Genomic DNA, 18,942 nt, shown 5'->3' with positions numbered 1-18,942 from the left:
ATCCTGGAGAAGTCCTCTACGAATTTTCTATAATAGCCTGCTAATCCCAGAAAGCTTCTGATCTCGCTAGCGTTCTTGGGTCTCTTCCAATTGCTCACAGCTTCTATCTTACTGGGGTCTACCATAATACCATCCTTTGAGATGATATGGCCCAGGAAGGACACCTGATCTAACCAAAATTCACATTTCGTGAACTTGGCGTACAGCTGGTTCTGCTGAAGGGTCTGTAATACTGTTTTCAGGTGCTCTGCGTGTTCTTCCTGAGTTCGGGAATAGATAAGGATGTCATCGATGAACACGATAATGAACCTATCTAAATATTCTCTGAATACCCTGTTCATAAGGTCCATGAAAGTAGCTGGAGCATTTGTCATGACAAAGGGCATGACTACGAACTCGTAATGTCCGTATCTAGTCCTGAATGCTGTCTTGGGTATGTCCCCTTCTTTAACCTTCACCTGATGATAACCTGATCTGAGGTCTATTTTAGAGAACACTGCTGCTCTCTTTAGCTGATCAAACAGGTCATCTATTCTGGGAAGAGGATTGTGACTTGATTCAGTGCCCGGTAGTCTATACACAGGCGCATGCTCCCGTCTTTCTTCTTCACGAACAATACAGGTGCTCCCCATGGTGAGTGACTAGGACGGATGAAGCCCTTGTCAAGTAGCTCCTGTAATTGCTCATGAAGTTCTTTTAGTTCTGCTGGAGCCATGCGATAAGGCACTTTGGAGATAGGATTTGTACCGGGAATGAGCTCTATCTCAAATTCAATCTCCCTATCTGGTGCTAATCCTGGTAACTCTTCAGGGAAGACTGCTGGGTAGTCACATACGACTCAGACCTCTGCTAGCTGTCGGTCCTTGTCCTGACTGGTACTGACTACGTGTGCTAAAAATCCCATACCTCCTGAATCCATTAACTTCTGTGCCTTCATAGCTGAGAGAAATTTCTTGGCTTTTCCCTTGGGTTCTCCGATAAACTCGAACTGTGCTTCTGCTTCAGGTTGGAATACGACTTTCTGCTTACGACACTCGATGGAGGCACCGTATCTGATCAAGAAGTCCATTCCGAAGATGACATCGTAGTCCGTCATATTTAGCACTATCAGATCACAAAAGAGTTCTCTGTCTGCTATAATGACTGGCACGGCTCTGAGCCAGTGCGTGGATGCCATAATTTCTCCTGACGGTAGCGTTGTCAGAAACTGACTACTGAGTACCTCTGGGGGTATCGCTAATTTCTTTGCAAATGCTCTGGATATATATGAATGGGTTGCCCCAGTATCGAATAAGACAGTTATACTTTGCTGTAAAATACTAATCTGACCTGTAACAACTGTCGAGGCATTTGCTACATCCTCTCTGGTTAGTGAGTAGATCCGTGCATTTGTCGTAGCTGGAGGGGCTTCTAGTCTGCCCTGGCTGATGTGTGGACCTTCTAAAGCGGCCTGCATCTGATGTAACTGAGCTGGCTAGCCTCCATACTGAATCGGCTGGGGTAGAGGAAGACTAGTCTTGTTCGGGCACTGCTTAGCCATATGCCCTTCCTGTCCACACTCAAAGCATCCTCGTGTGCCCTTACGACAAACTCCAGGATGGAATTTCCCACAAGTAGCATACTTTAGATAACTGGGCTGCTTGCTGGCTGGTCCTCCTTTTGGATAACTCCCTGGTTTGCGCTTGTTGCTAGAGTTCCCTTGTTTCGAGTACTGAGCCTCCTTGTCCTTGGACTCGAGAGAACTTGCTCGCTGCTTGATACTCTCCTGGTAGTGCTCGGTGGTCAGAGCACTGCTGACTAGTTCTTCGGTGGTTTGCGACCTATGAACGCCGTCAGCCACGTTCATTGCTATTTCCGGCCTCAGCATCTTGAGCATCAACCGGACTCGTTCTTTCTCTGTGCTGACTAGTTCAGGCATAGACGAGCCAATCTGTTGAATTTCTTCACGGCTTCCTCCACCGAAAGGTTGCCCTAACGAAACTCGTGAACTCGTCGAGTGGCGGTTTGTAACCCGCATGTGAAAGAATTCCTCAAAGAATTCCTTCTCAAGTCATCCCATGTCATCTGGGCGCTTCACTCTAATTCTCCCACCACATACGTGCATCTCCTATCGCATGTAAGGAGGCGACTTCACCTTCTCATGTTCGCGACCCAAGCTCCATCGCATCTCTCCAAGGTTTTGAACCAGCCCGCATCCCATGGTTCGTTGGTGCTCGAGAAATTCTCGCTTGACTCTCGCCAACGGATCGATAGGCTTCTCTCGTGTTCCCGCTTGGAGCTATGCCGCAGGCTGGACTGGTGGAACCTCTAAGACTACTGGTGTCGCTAAGTTTGGTTCCGGGGTGACTGTGGGAGTATTCTGCTGATTAGCCTTTAAGGTGGCTATTTCCTGTTGCTGTTCAGCTAGCTGTTGCTGTAACTAAACCACTAATGCTATAAGGTCTGGGGGAGGCACTGAACTGCCTGCCTCATGCTGGGGCTCAGTAGCTGGTGCCCTTCTAGCTGGGCGTCCTCGTGCCATTCTAGAGACATAGAGGACATACATGACTAACACAAGCATAATAGAGTAACTATTGTTATCATGTTAACTACTATCATAAACAAGCATGCTTTAGTTATATCTGAACATGAAAACAAGAAACATAACGAAAGTGAGAGATGTTCTTACTTGGAGACTGCAGGTTCAATGCTGATGTGTGTGTAGGAAGTATGGAAACTGCTCTGATACCACTCTGTAACGACCCGCCTTCTATTGACTAGGCTGTGAGGCCGATCACTACATTATGCTGTGCTAAATTACTATTGCGGAAATCTGGATTGATTAAAATTTTACTAAACTGATTACTGTAAAATCTGAACTTAATATTCTAGGTGTACCTAGGAGTTGTACACATGCTAGGGAAGATAATCTATGCCTCTCGGATGTCCTGCTAGCTGTAACCAGGCATTTCAATCGATCCATGAATCGATTAAGCTGGATCGATCCATGATCGATCCAGCGCTGATCCATAAGTTGTTACTTCAGTACGCAGCTGGATCGGTCTACCGACCGATCCAGGAGTACACTGATCGGTCGGTTGACCGATCCAGTGGCTCACCGATCGGTCGGTTGACCAATCGGTGAGCTTCCGTGCTCTCTGTTCACCTCTGGATCCGATGTACACCGATGATATAGTAGACATAACTGTAATCAATTGGACCATCGACCGATCGATGAACAATGTTATAATAGATCGATCGAGATCGATGTTTCTATTTGAATCGGAACCCCTGATTTCAGCACTATTTCGTGCCCAACTCATACACATCAAGTCTATAACAGCTAGAAACATTTTTAACATGTATTAACTAACATTTTAAACATGATATCACGCATGGTTCACTAAGTCATGGCATGCAAATGTACTATGTGTAGAATAATAAGGTTCTAACAGTTAACTAATTTTGCTGAAAGTTCTAATGCATAAATAAAGCTTGTTAGATCCCTAAGATCTTTTATTCCAAGTTCCTTCCACACACATCTTCATCGCATTGTCCTCCAGCCTCCGCTAGTCCATTTTCCCTTTACCTTTATCTGCAGTATAAGGAAAAAGTATCTGTAAGCTTAAAGCTTAGTAAGAAACCGGCTACCTCACAAAACATGCACACGATGCAATTTATGTTTTGAAAACATGCTATTTGAAATACAAACTGAATATGCTAAACATGGCATGGCATACAACACATAGAAAGCTAACTGATCATGGCAATAAGAGCTATTCATAAACTATCATGTTGTATGAACAGAGGACTAAACTGATAGAAAAGCTGAACTGAGCTAATTCTAGTTAATACTAAAGCTGTATTGAATTCACCTAGCTATTTGGTGAGAGTCTGAAAACTATATCCATATAATAGGTGAAAATACATAATCATGCTGCTGTTTGGGCCCGGCAACGTACGTGCGCATCCCTAACTAAACCCGGGTTTGCAAGTCCTGAATTTAGTAGGGTTACTAGGTTATCTGAACCTAGGGACGACTGTGGGAGCCCAACCCAATGGATATCTAATCCAGTACAGTGCCACTGAAAAGTAAAATACTGAACACTAGCTAATAAATACTGATCTTGCTTTTACTAGGTTGTCTAAACCCAGAACTAGGTTATCTAAACCTAGAGGCGACTGTGGGAGCCCACCCATTGGACATCTAGTCTGGTAAAAGCTGAAGCAAGACTAAATAAACTGTAAAGATGCTTCTATTGCATTTATCTAAGCTACTAAAATGCCTAAATTGCATTTTACTGAACTACACAATTTATCGAACACTTGGCATGCGCTAATTCGCATCCTTTGTGTCGGAAATCGACGTACTATTAAACTAACACATGGAATTCACACGGAAGCTACTTATACTGTAGGTGAGGGGTTTCTTACCTCCTGTTCGGATTTTCTTACGATTCTAATCGCTAGATTTCCGGAGGAGACGATCCTTTCGACGATCTTCTCGCGTCTATGCGTTCCTCTCGCGGAGGGGAGCGTCCTCGTGTTGAAGTCGTCGCCGGAAAGTGCCCTTGGGTGGAACCCTAGCCTTCCTTGTGGTTGGCGCCGAGAGAGGAAGAAAAGGGAGAGGAGTCGGCGGGATTAGGTTGAGGAAAGGAGAAGTCTCATTAAAAAAATTATTTCCTCACTAATTAATTCCCTATTTATATCAAGTGGTAATCTCGGCCCAACTTGAATATAAATTTAATTGTTTCCCTTTCCTTTCAGCACGGCCCTGCTGGGTTTAACTGGTTACTAGAATTATCCGTAAACCATAGGTCTCGGGTTCAATTCCCGCGTAGGCCATTTTCATTTTCTATTTGTTTTTGCTACTTTCGCTATTCTAAAAATTTCATAAAAATATTCTAAAATTCCAGAAAAATCATAGAATATTTCTAAAAATAGTTTTGAGAATTTTCGAGCGTTACAAATAGTTTACTATCTTATATGAATTTAAGTACAATGCAAAAATAAAAGTATACCGATAGTATGTTAAAGTTGAAGCTCGATCGACACTTGAATGAAGTAGTTGCTTGCGAGTTGTAGTAGCAGTAACACGAGCAACTTTTACAGAGATGAACTTCGAACCAACCATAATCGTTACACAGCCTCGAAACTCAACCTCTCTTTTATAAGAATAGTTGATGTTCGGTCGACCGATCCTTGCGTTCGGTCAACCAAACTAGCTCCCTTCCATCTTCGCTGAGATCTGATGCTGATTCGATCTTCGACATTTAATGACCATTAAGGGTTCGGTTGACCGAACTAGATTCTTCCATGTTCATCGAGATTTGTCGAGATTCCCACTTACTGCGCCTTTAATGTGATGATCATTTGGTCTCCCGATCCATGTGTTCGGTCGATCGATCAGCAAGCTTTCCTTCTTTACTTCTGCTCGATCTGAACTGTGCTGAGTCATCAAGGTTTGGTCGACTGATCATCTTATTCTGTCGACCGATCAAACTTTGATCGGACCCTGCTTTATTTTGGGATGAACAAATATCTGCTCTGAGTTGGCCTTGTTCGGTCGATCAGTCATCTGGTTCAGTTGACCGATTAAGCCGAACCTGCAAAACAGTGTTAGACAATAATCTTGAAAAATAGATATTAGTACAGTAATAATAAATGCATGAGTAATAATAATAGATAGTTCAACTATCTTGATCTCAACTTGGAAATCTTCCCGATTTCTTCAGTTGGATCAGCGACCTTACATTGTTCCTTTCATGAACACGACCTCACTATCGCTCCTCCAGTTACTTATCTCAACTTACCTACCAAATATTGGTCCTTCAGACTTATTTAGACTTTCTCTGCTTAATGTTTGATCACATGATCCGCTAAGACCTTTCCTATAATACTACATTAGCCAGCAATAATAATAGTAATACAGAATGTTATGGTAAAACTAAACTTAGAATCACCAAGATCCACTGGTCTGGTCAACCGGGCGCGGTCGATCGGAAACCATCCGATCAACCTTTCTTGGAGTTCACTCCTCCAAGACTTCTTGTTACCTAAGTTATCTCTGCCTAGGATTTTCTCCATCTGGCTTCACTCACCAGAACCTAAGGTTATCACCCCCTATGATTTTCTCCACCTGACTTCACTTACCAAGACTTAGTATTCGGCTACCCAGGGATCAGGTCCTTCAGACCTATCCACTTGGCTTCCATGATCTACCGAGATTTTCCTTCTCTAGCCTACAACTAGGACTCAGTATTCGGCTACCCAGAGATCATTTCCTCCAAACCTATCGAATCCACCTAACTTCCACGATCTACCGAGATTTCCCTTACCTAGCCTACAACTAGGACTTTCCAAGACTAAGCTCCATTAAACATACTTAAACATATTTATCAGACATTAAAACCTTGGAGGTCGATTGCACCAAAAAAATCCTCACTTTGGAATTGGAGAAGGAGTGGATAGCTACTAGACTCAGCTTGACCTTCAACAATACCAAAGAAAATCCCTCAGCATCGTTGAGGAAGATCAGAACTGCCAAACTCTGTCAAATCTGTAATTCGGTAATTCTACAAACTCTACTTCGATGTGGCGCTAGAAGGAGGATGGAAAGACGTCAGGAGGAGATATAGTGACACCGAAAGAACTCCTCCAATGATCGCTGTTGTGAGGTGGAATTGCTGGAACACAGGAATGTCGTCGTTCAGTGACTGAAGCATAATTATAGAACTGAATTATCACTGGAGGAACACCAATCAGCGATCTCAGAAGACCAAAAGCTAGACGCCAATAGCTGAGAACATCAACACCAATGAAATCTGCTGTAAAATGAATTTAGAAACGGTGAAGGGGGCTACGATCGCGATGGGGAAGTGTTGCAGATGAACAGTAGTGCAAGCCACTATTCATCCGTGAAATCTTGGTTTTTATATAGTGGTTTGAACTGGGCTTGAATAGGAATTATATTAGGGATTTGGTGAGAGGGTTGGCTCGGGTTAAACTCAAGAAGTAGACTCCATTTAAATGAATTGGACCTCATTCAAACTCATTTGCTTCAATGAACCAAACTCCCTACAAAACAACATGCAGCTATTAGAAAAAATTCCACAAAATGTAAAGGAAATGAATCAAAGTTATAAATAAATCTCCATTCATAAAATGCAAGATAGAGCAAGAATTAATCATATGAGGAGATATAAAATATTTAATTTAAGAGCTAAAAATATGCACCAAAATACTAAGGGGGTGTTTGGTTGATGGATTTGGGAATGAGAGAATGGAATGATAGTAAAAGATAGTGTTTGGATTATGAATTTAGAAATGATAATTTGAGAATGATTTCTAAATTTATGGGAATCAACCAAATCCATATAACTAGATGAGTTTTATTTCTATTCTCATTCCCATTCCACCTTATTATCAAACTCATACCCATAGTCATTCCAATCATTTAACCAAATGTCACCTAATTATCAGAGGTCTACCGTCTTTTGAGACTCTCACATAGCCCTCTCCATCTCTAACAATAGTCCATCCTAAAAGTCTACTTCTTTTTGCAGGCTATCTAGGTTGGGGTTTGGGGCAGACGTAGAGGGGAACTCTAATTCCTTCACGCGCTTCTTCAAGATCTTGTTGTCCCATGCAAAGTCCACCACCAAGTGACTCAGACCTAGACCAATGGCAAAAAACTAAGAAAAATCAATGTCGGTGAGTTTTACTTGCTGAGGGGAATAGAATTGAGAACTCACCGAGGTGACATCCTAGGCAAATTCGTCTACATGATCAAAATAGAGAAGTCCCTTGGCCATTTTCTTGCACATGTCCAAGCTTCAACCAACGACCCTTTTAATTTCACCACCTTGAGGGGCATTAGGGGACTAGAACTCATCCCCTGTTGGGACGGCAAGCCAAAGGTAAGGTAAAACCAACACTCAGATTCTGAAGGTGTGTCAAGCCTTGGAGAAGAGGCGCTTAGGGAGGGTGTAGTCGGTCAGGGCGGACGCACAGATGAAGAGGGCACCTGAATAGGCTTGAGCGGCTCTGAAGGCATGGGCATTCCTGGTGTGGGGCGTGTAGTCCTCATCGAGGCTTTTCGCCGGTCAAAAGTTGAAGGAGCTATGGACACCCGCTTGGCCCTTGCTCGTCTGGTGGGGGCCGAGACATCCGATTAGCATCTTTTACGCTTAAATCTTAGTGGCACATTCGAGTTAGGAAACCTGCAGGCTGTGTCTGACGCCTAGGGACGATTGAGTTATGGGGCCGCTTGTGTGGCTTTTGGCGCATCCAAGATCACTTTTCCTAGTCGATTTGGTGTAATTACATCCATTTGGGAGGTTTGGAAATGGAAACCTTGGACATAGTTCCAACTATAAAAAGGGAAAAGAGGGTTTCAGTTAGAAGTAAGTGAAAAAGGAAGAAAAAGTTTCTTACCAAAGGAGGATTCCAGCCTCATCCAGACGGGGCTCAACCCAAACATGTACAATATTCCTTCCTGGAGCAGTCCAAGAATATCAAATTGTAAACTAGCTAGTTTCTTCATAACTTTGCTAAAGGTCAACTCCATGCGGAAGTTACCTAGTTTGGGTGCAGGAGGAAGGGACGACTGCCACTTAGTTGGCCAAGATTTGGGAGTGGAGAAGGCCATTAGTTATTTGCTATGGATAGAAGAAGTAATGAAATACTCAAGGATTTAAGAGGATCCTGAACAAGCGGAACACGATAGTGACCCTACACAGAAGGCAAATGGAGTTGGGAACTAATTGCTGAAGGGAAAGTTGGAAATACTGACTTACTTCAGTAAAAAAAGGAAGGGAGAAATGTAAGCCAGCTAGGACATGTTCCTTAAAGAAGTTACATAATTAGGAGGGGGAAGATGGGGACGATGCTGGTCGGTAGGAATAATCATGTGAAGAGAATCAGAGACTTTGTGAGTGAATCGAAGGTGATCCAAGTCAACTTCGTTAAAGCTCGAGGTAAGAAAAGTGTACCACACACCCAGAACATCCATGGTGAGGTTCGAAAGGCAGGGTTCAAGGAAAACAAAGGAGAGAAGGATTCACCAAAAGCTATGAAAATAGGGAATTAGTTAATCTCGTGAAGAAGAAAGAAGACAAAGAGACAAAGTTGCTAGGGGTTTTTAAAGAAACCTTGCAAGCCCCTTCTCAAAAGGAGTTGTTAGATCATGGGTAAAAAAGGGGGTCACTTACTGGGACCGTCGGATTAGAGGAAAGGTAAACTGTCTCATGCACAGAGAATTGTGCATTAGCTATCATGTCAAGGAAACTAAAGTTGTTAGACACATGTCAATATTATGAAAGACGTATTTATGATAGACGTGATGAGCAACTTATTATTTTGAAACACTGACGCTTACACCAATGAGAACCTCTCTCCTGATTTAGTGAGCAAGTCATCTAAAAAGATGATCGGCTTTAACTCCTGTCTAGTCTTGAGGGGTTCATCCCCCTTATCTATGTGGGGTCCTTACCATATATCTGATCAGCTCTAAGCTAGTCAAACATGTATGGTTTTGTCACTTAAGTGGCTAAGTGGCCAAGATTGTAGTCCTTACCATATATATCCGATCGACTTGAAGTCAGTGTGACCTTCAATGTTTGTTAAGTACATAAAGACGTGCTTAATCTTATGAGTCGCTCAGTATATAAGGTAAGACTAAGACACTCCCACTTATATGCATAGAGTACTCATGAATACTAAGGGAAATTAGCAGCGAGAAGTGATCAAGCACGAAACTAGATTAAGTACAAATTTAGCATGGAACAAGATTAAGCAAAATAAAAGTCTGGTTACATGAAGGTTTGCTTATCCCATGAAAGGGGCTAACATACAAGATATGCTATAAAAATTTAGGGAAGACGCCGAGCGGAAACTCCTTTAAGATACTTTTGCGGTCTAAGAACCGGGCGGGAGGTTCAGATGCCAAGTAGCCACCCTCGCGAAGTTGCACAATAGCTCGGCCCCTTAACGCCAACAAGAAACACTTTGTTGATGGAAGTGATGATTGCCATATTGAACTCCCGTGTCTGGAGGTAGGTTGTTTTCTTTGTCTCAAAACGTGCATCCTGCCCCTCCTGGTAGGTAATTAGTTCCGCCTAGGAATCAACCAGCTCAGATATAGTTCCTGCTAGCTCAGATTTAGAGGCATTTGAGAGGCCTTGGACTTCATCAATTTTCTCATCCAGGTCTGACATCACCTTGGCCTACTACGTTGTTTCAAATCATAGTGTATCTTTGGTGGTTTCTAGAGTAGTCTCTGATGACTTCTCCTTTTCTGCCTTAGCCTTTGTCGATGCCTAAACTTCCTGAAGTAGCCATTCTAACTCGCTCAGGTGGTCGAGTTGAGCTTGGTATTCCAATGGGGATTTGGTGGGGGTATAGATAGATCCTACCTTTACTAGTCACCCCTTTAAAGCCTCGCTTTCTCGGGCTAAGTCAACCACGGATCGGGTTAAGTTCATCTTGACTCTTCAAAACTACAGAGAAATCATCATTAGAGGTGTTCTGAATAAAATAAGGTAAGAAAGATAAAACCTACCATGGTTAAGTCATAAGAATACCCATCCGTCATCTCTGCCAGAGTGTGCTCATCCACTCGGCTCATGGCTAGCTCCCAGGTCTTAATTAATGGGTCCTTTAGTAATATTTGATCATAGTCCAGTAGTGAAGTCAATGGAGAAGCTATTTCTTGGGTGGACAATAGGTTGTATATAGCCAAAAATTGATCATGACTTTTCAGCTAGTTGGAGGAAGCAACTGATAGATCGTGAGAACGTTCTTTACTTTTAAAATATCGAGTTTACAGTGAAAATAAAACTAAGGAACAGAAGCGAGAAAAAGAAAAGACAAGTGCTAACACAAGTAATTTTTTACTTAGTTCGGAACCTTCGACGACTCCTACTCCAAGGTCCGCACTTGTTGAGTGCTTTCGTTAGGAAATTACTATCAACTGGAAAATGAGTTACAAAATTTGAGTGCATGAATTGTAAAATAAAAGATTATTGACAAGAAGAAAGTATGAATAGAATTTCTTAATCGTAGGTTATTGAAGTAGTTTTTTAGGATTATCGGAACCTTCTTGGAGCAGCGCAAGAACGAAAGTTGTAGCAAATGTTGTGTTAAAGCTGCTAGTCGAAGGTTGCTTTTATAGCCTCATCCGGGCGCCTGGATCCCCTCCCGGTTGCCTGTACTGTCTTGATGTCGCGAGCTCTTATCGAAAATTCATCTTCAAAGTTTATCCACCTCCGGGTGCCTGGACCCCCTCCGAGCGCCTAGACCATTGACATGCATTTGGCCAATCTTCGTGCATGATTAAAGTGTGCAATACGAAATCCAGATAGGTCGACGGGTCGACCAGATATCTGGAAGGAAACCCAGCTACGTCAATGGGCAGATCGAATAGCTGGTACGAAGTCCAGATAGATCGACGGGATGACCGGATATCTGGAAAGAAATCCAGCTAGGTCAACGAGCTGAGTAGATAGCTGGTGTTAAGTCCAGACAGGTCGACGAGCTGACCGGATGTCTGGCAAGTTGGTAAATTAAGGTAAGTCACTGGAGGAGAGTGACCTTATGAGGATGCACCCCGGTTTGAGGGGCAGTAGGCGTTGGTCCAGTTTAGATCTATTTGGGATCCCTAAATTGAGACATTGACTAGTTTCTAGTCCTGGTTGGACAAAAACTAATTAATACTGCTCATTATTATAGCACTAACATTTGTCTTGCAGGTTATTATTTAATTTATTGGACTAACGTGATTTTGTAGGACAAAGGAGCACATTTGCCTTTGGATGAACAGTGTCTGAAGGCGCCTTCAAGCCTGATGGAAGGCGCCTTCATACTGTTCATAGAAGGTGCCTTCCATGGCTATGGAAGGTGCCTTCTCCAGGATAAATTTTGGTCGAAGTCGTGAATAAGTGCCAGGCTATTCAGGATTGAATTTGCCTCATTGGAGGTACCTTCCATGGAAATGGAAGGTGCCTTCCATGCCTTTTATAAGGCTTTCTTGAGAAGACATTGACACAACACTGACATACAAGCTTCTGCGCATCCTTTTGAGCTTTCGACTGCTTCAGGCTTTTGCTACAACTCTGCTGCAAAGCTACTATGCCTGACGACTGTTCTGAGGACTTTCGATCGTGGTCGGTAGATCTACACTGACACACAAACTTTCCCACACTTGATCCTACATGTCGGTAACAAGTTCTATTTCTATACTTATTTACTACAAAAGGACAAGTGTAATGTATTGCACTGTTCTATTCTTCTTGTACTCAATTCCCTCTTTCGGAGGTACCGAAAGAGATTTTTAGTAGATTACCCATTGATAGGTCCGCGAGACCTGGGTCTTAGAGTAGGAGTCGCCGAAGGCTCCGAACCAAGTAAAATCGCTTGTGTTCTCTGGTGTTTGTCTGTTTTCTAATTCTTTTCCGTTGTGTACTCATAATTTTAAATACTGACAAAATGAGTTTTTGAAAATCACGTGATCCAACAAGTGGTATCAGAGCAGGTTGTGCTCTAATTTGGTGCAACCACCAATCAAGTCGGGGAATTGCTTTCAGATTTCTTTGCATTCCATCTGAATTGATAAAACTTTTCAGATAACTTTTTCGTTCAATTTTAATTTGAGATTGGTGTAATACCTCTCAAATTTTTCTATATTTTTATATTTATATCTCAAACTCTGCTAATCCAAGATCAAGTTTTGGTACCTTCTTTAGTTTATCTTTTCAACACTCAAATGACACAACTTGAAGGGTACAACATCGTTCGTCCTCCCCTATTCAACGGTGACGACTTCCCGTACTGGAAGAAGTGGATGGAGGTATACCTGAAGACCAACTTTGACCAGTGGTTCAGCATCACCAAAGGCTACAAGACTCCCGTCGACACCGCCAGAATTCCAATAGACCCGGAATAGTGGAATCCAGAAATGAAGAAGAAGGCTCAGATCGACTTCAAGGCTCTCAACACACTTCGGTGCGGGCTAACAAAGGAAGAACTAAACCGCATCGGCTCATACGAAAATGCGAAGAAGTTGTGGGATAAACTTATCGAATTGCACGAGAGAACCAACAATACGAAGGTAACAAAAAGGGATATTTATTTAAATAAATTATTTAATATAAAAATATAGGAAGGAGAATCTACGAGTCAATTACACGCGAGGATAAAATACATCCTCAATGGACTTCACACCAACGACCACCAGATGGAGAACTGCGACCTGATAATATATGCCCTAAACGTGTTTCCTCGAAATGCACTGTGGTCATCCATCGTGGATGCCTACAAAATTTCAAAGAACCTATCTAAATTAAAACTAGATGACTTATTTTGTGAACTTGAACTCCATGAACAAATTAACTCAAAGTAGGTTGAGAAAGGTGTTGCTCTTCTTGCAGGATCTTCAAAAGAAGCTAAACATAAGAACAAACTAGAATCATAAGTTGAGTCTGACTAAGACTTAGAGGATGAAGAATACCTGGTGAACCTGGTAAGAAAAATGTTCACCAAGAGAAAGAAGAATTTCAACAAAAAAGACCCGCAAAAAATCAACTCCACCACCAACTCTAACAACAAGAATGTGATATGCTTTGGGTGTAACAAGAAGGGGCACTACAAGATTGACTGCTCGAAGCTAAAGAAGAAGAAGGCCCTCAAAGCAATGTGGGATGAATCATCCAGAGATGAATCAGACGGCAGAGAACCAAAGCACTCCAACTACCTCGCACTAATGGCTTACGAAACAGAATTGGAGAACGAATCGGAAGACGGGTCCGAACCCAAATCAAGCCACGAGTCCGTATTTGTTTCCAAAGGTTCTGATGAGGTATATTTTCATTTAAGAAAAAGATTTTTTAAAATTATTGCATGCTTAAATAAGAAATTAACTAACTCTGAAAATTACATAAATAAACTAACAAAAGAAAATAACAAACTTAATGAACAATTAAAATCAAGTTCAACGAATGAACCAATTCAAGCTGAATCCCAACTCAAATTGTAAAACTTGAGGAGGATAATCTCAGACTAAAAAATGAAATAATTGAACTAAAAGAATTACTACAAAAATTCACAACTAGATCCAAGTATCTCGATATGATACTTGGATTACAAAGAGTTGTGTACAACATGTCCAGACTCGGATACAAGTCCAGCTCAACCAATAAATCCTTTATATCATTAGTTAATCAAAATAAGACCCAAACTAAAACTTGGGTTCCAAAAGCGTGCCTAATCACGCAAGTAGGAATCAACCAATATTGTGTACCTAAAATGAGATCCATTACATAAAATCAAATCCAACTAAAACATTAAATTCAAACTAAAATAAATCTACAAAACTAAATTCTAAAATTAAAAATAAAATAAAATCAAATAAATTTAATTACCATCAAGTCCACTATAATTACAAAAGTAATAGACACAAATTCAAAACTTGAAAATCAAGCTCAATAATTCAGGGGGGGCTCTTGTTAGTAATTAGTCCTAAGAGCCAATCATGAGATGATTAGGCCTTTTGGTTACTAATTGAGTTAGACTCAAATGAACTCACTCATTGGATTGAGTCCAATCCGAATTAGACACATTGGATTAATGGGTTAGACTCAATGGGTTAGACTTATTGGGCTATTGGATTAATGGTTAATCTAATATAATAAATCCAACCCATTAAGAGGAATACAAAGAGACAAAAGACCCTTGGTATTCATGGGATGAATATAAATAGGTTTTTGTCATTTATTTTTGATAAGATGAATTAGATGAGAAAAAGGTGTCTCTTGAGATTCCATCTTCTTCCTCCTCCTTCCATGGCCGATTCTTGATGTTTGGTCGAATCATACTTCTTGCTAGCATAAGAAGATGGTTATTCTCAGAAGGCTTTGTTCGTGCAACGAACGAAGGATATGTTCGTGTGGATACCATAGAGGCATGGACGCTTGAACGTGCTGAGATCTGGATCCAGAGAAAAAGGTTGCTGTCGGGATTGCGAAGGGCACGCAACAAAGGTATAATCCTATCATGTAGCTTAGTATAGTTTTCAAAAAAGATTTCTTCCCTTCGCATGGATCTGCTGGAAGAGGATCTAGAACTTTTTTGCTGCGTTTCTGCGTCTTTGGGTGCTCTAGATCCCAACAGTGGTATCAGAACCACTTGCGAAGGGCTTTGCTAAGTTAGAATTTTTATATATGATATAGAAATTACTTGATAGGGTTTACTATGATTTATAAAAATTTATGAGTCTCGACCAAACAAGGTTTCGGCCAAGAGAGTAAATCTCGGCCAAACTATGAGTCTTGGCTAGAGTTTGTGTCTCGGCCAAATCCTAAACCTTGACCGAAATGGGTGTTTTGTTGGGAACAAATCATAGTTGGTGTGTGACTAGCAAGGTCTCGGCCAGGGGTGTTTTGTTGGGAACAAAACATAGTTGGTGTGTGACCAACAAGGTCTCGGCTAGAGATGCTTTGTTTAGAACAAAACGTAGTTGGTATTGTGGGTAGTATGGTCTCGAGTAAAGCAGCAACTCATACAATGAGTATACAAAATAAATTTTGACCCCAATATAATTGGATGTGTGTAATATTGTAATTCATAACACGACCTGCGTGTCGTGCCTTCATCCCTTTTATTCTTGTTGTAATTAGATTACACTCGAATGTAACTCGAGTTTCTTTAGATTTTGTAATGTACAAAATTAGAAAGAGTTAGTCTTCAGGAAGACGGGTGAAAAGGAAGGAAGGACAACAACACACGACAACCAAGGAAGCACTTGGAGAAGCGGCTTAGACCTAGGTTGACTTATCGCTCTTCTCATTGACTTGAGAAGATCGTAGTTTATGGGGGCCATAATCATGTCATGTTTAAACTTGTATATATGTTGATATATGCCATGATATGTCATGATGTATGTGATGCATGTGTAGCTATCGTAATTAGGTCATTTACATATGCTTACCAAAGTTTGGTACTCACTACTACCTTGATCATCTGTAGTCAGGTTTGCCAAAGCAAAGTGACTCTTTTTATCTTGGTAGAGTGCAACTGGATAATTGTGATGTCCGACTATTGAACTTTGGTTATGACTTAATTAAGTTACCTCAATTGGATTGAGAACTTAAAGGCATATCCCATAAGATGTAAATCATATTATACTAGTCTTGGGCGATTAGCCAAAGCTAACTCAAGATGAATTATAATATGGATTTCATAAGATGGGAAAATGAGCAAACAGTGTTGTTCACCTAAGGATACAAGAGTTACATAGGATGTAATTGGTAAATGTTGTCTACCTAATTTATACAAGGCTTGGGCGATTAGCCAAAGCTAACTCAAGAAAAGTATAATATGGATCTTGTCCAATTGGTACACATTGCCTACCTAATTTAAACAAGTCTTGGGCGATTAGCCAAAGCTAACTCAAGATGAGGTATAATGTGGATATTGTCTCACTAGAATGTCTTTTCTTTTGAGCTTAGAGCTAGTAGTGACTTGCTTCTATCAAGCTTTAGAATTCAATGGGAGAATCATTTAATTAAAGGCATAATTAAATGATCTGAGTATGATACTTCTCTGCATTTTATTGTTGTAGACCACCATGTCATCTAGTAAGTAGAAGGCACTATCTCTGCGATCTATCCTTGATAAGAATAAGCTCAATGGAGCTAATTTCTAGACTGGTATAGAAATATAAGAATAGTTCTCAAGAGAGAAAGAAAACTGTATGTCCTAGAGCAGCTTATTCCTGAAGTGCCCCCTGCTACTGCCACTAGAGTTGATAGGGATGCTTACAAGAAGCATCAAGATGATGCATTAGATGTATCATGCCTTATGCTCACCACCATGAACTCTGAGCTTCAGAAGCAACATGAGAACATGGATGCTTATGATATGGTTGAACACCTTAGAAAACTATATCAAGGACAAGCAAAACATGAGAAATTTGATATCTCTAAAGCATTGTTTCAATGCAGAATGCAAGAAGGAAGTCCCGTAAGGCCATATATGCTCAAAATGATCGAGAATGTGGAGAATCTACAAAGGTTTGGATTTCTACTTGGCCAAAATTGGCCACTGATCTTATCTTGTAGTCGTTGCCTGATAGTTATAGTCAATTTGTCGTGAACTACAACATGAATGAAATTGACAAACCACTGCCTGAGATGTTGAGCATGTTGAGAACTGCTAAACTCAACCTTAAGAAGGTAAAGCCTGGTTCATTTTGAAGGTGTCTAAGGGTAAAGGCAAGTGGAAGCCTAAAGGTAAGGGTAGGACCCAAGCCAAAGGCAAGGGCAAGGCTTATGCACTGAAACCCAAAGGTGGGGTTGCTAAGGAAGGAACCTGCTTCCCATGCGGTGAGACCGGTCACTGGAAGAGGAACTGCAAGATGTACCTCGAGGAATTGAAAAGGAAGAGAAGTGAGACTTCTGCCTCAGGTATATATGCTATAAAAGTCAATCTATCTATTTCTTCTTCATAGGTATTAGATACCAGATGTGCATCTCACATTTATACTAATGTGCAGACGCTGAGAAATAGTAGATTATTGACAAAGGGCGAAGTTGACCTACGAGTAGGCAATGGTGCAAGAGTTGTTGCCGTCGCTGTAGGGACCTATTCCTTATCTTTGCCTACTGGGCTTGTTTTACAACTTGAAGAGTGTTGTTATGTGCCTGCTTTAACCAAAAACATAATCTCTATTTCTTGTTTAGACAAGAAGGAGTTCTCATTTATAATAAAGGACAAATGCTGTTCTATTTATTTAAATGATATGTTTTATTGTAGTGCACCTCTGATAAATGGACTCTATGTTCTAGACTTTAAAAAACCCAATCTATAACATAAATACCAAGCGGTTCAAATCTAATGATCTGAACCAAACATATCTCTAGCATTGTCGCTTAGGTCACATAAATGAGAGTCGCATATCCCAACTCCATAAGGATGGACTTTTGGACTCCTTTGATTTTGAATCATATGAGGTATGCGAATCTTGTCTTCGAGGCAAGATGACAAAGACTCCATTTAGTGGACATGGTGAAAGGGCTAATGATCTATTAGAACTCATACATACTGATGTATGTGGCCCTTTCAGAATAGCAGCTAGAGGAGGCTATCATTACTCCATTACCTTCACTAATGATTCCAGTAGATACGACTATGTGTATCTGATGAGACACAAGTCAAAATCCTTTGAAAAGTTTAAAGAATTTAAGAATGAAGTACAAAACCAACTTAGTAAGAGTATTAAGATGCTTCGATCAGATCGAGGTGGGGAATACCTTAGCCAAGAGTTTCATGACCATCTTATTGAGTGTGGGATCATATCTCAACTCACTCCACTTGGAACACCACAATGGAATGGTGTATCAGAAAGTAGGAACTGTGCCTTATTAGATATGGTACGATCGATGATGAGTCATACAGATCTTCCTACTTCCTTTTGGGGACATGCTCTAGAGACTACCGCTTTCACACTTAACCGAGTTCCATCCAAGGCCATCATAAAGACACCATATATGATATGGACAGGGAAGAGTCCCAATATGTCTTTTATGAAGATTTGGGGTTGTGAGGCTTATGTTCGACAACAAGTCTCAGATAAACTAGGACCCAAATCGGATAAGTGCTACTTTGTTGGAATCCCAAGGAAACAAAGGGATATTACTTCTATAATCCCACACATGTCAAGGTGTTTGTTGCCAGAACTGGTGTATTTCTAGAAAGGGAATTGATTTCTATAAAAACTAGTGGGAGTGAAATCGATCTTGAAGAAGTTCAAGATACTAGCACTGACACCGTGATGGAAATTGAATAGGTACCACAATATGTTGTGGATCGGGATCTTGTTACACCACAAGAAGTTGTGGAACAACAACCTCTTCAAGTAGCACATGCTCTACACAGATCTGATAGGATTCATCATCAACCTGAGAGATA

The sequence above is a fragment of the Zingiber officinale genome, chromosome 1A (genome assembly GCF_018446385.1).
Source record: "Zingiber officinale cultivar Zhangliang chromosome 1A, Zo_v1.1, whole genome shotgun sequence".
Taxonomy (NCBI): domain Eukaryota; kingdom Viridiplantae; phylum Streptophyta; class Magnoliopsida; order Zingiberales; family Zingiberaceae; genus Zingiber; species Zingiber officinale.
The sequence above is the reverse complement of the archived record's forward strand: the minus strand, read 5'-3'. Positions refer to the sequence as shown.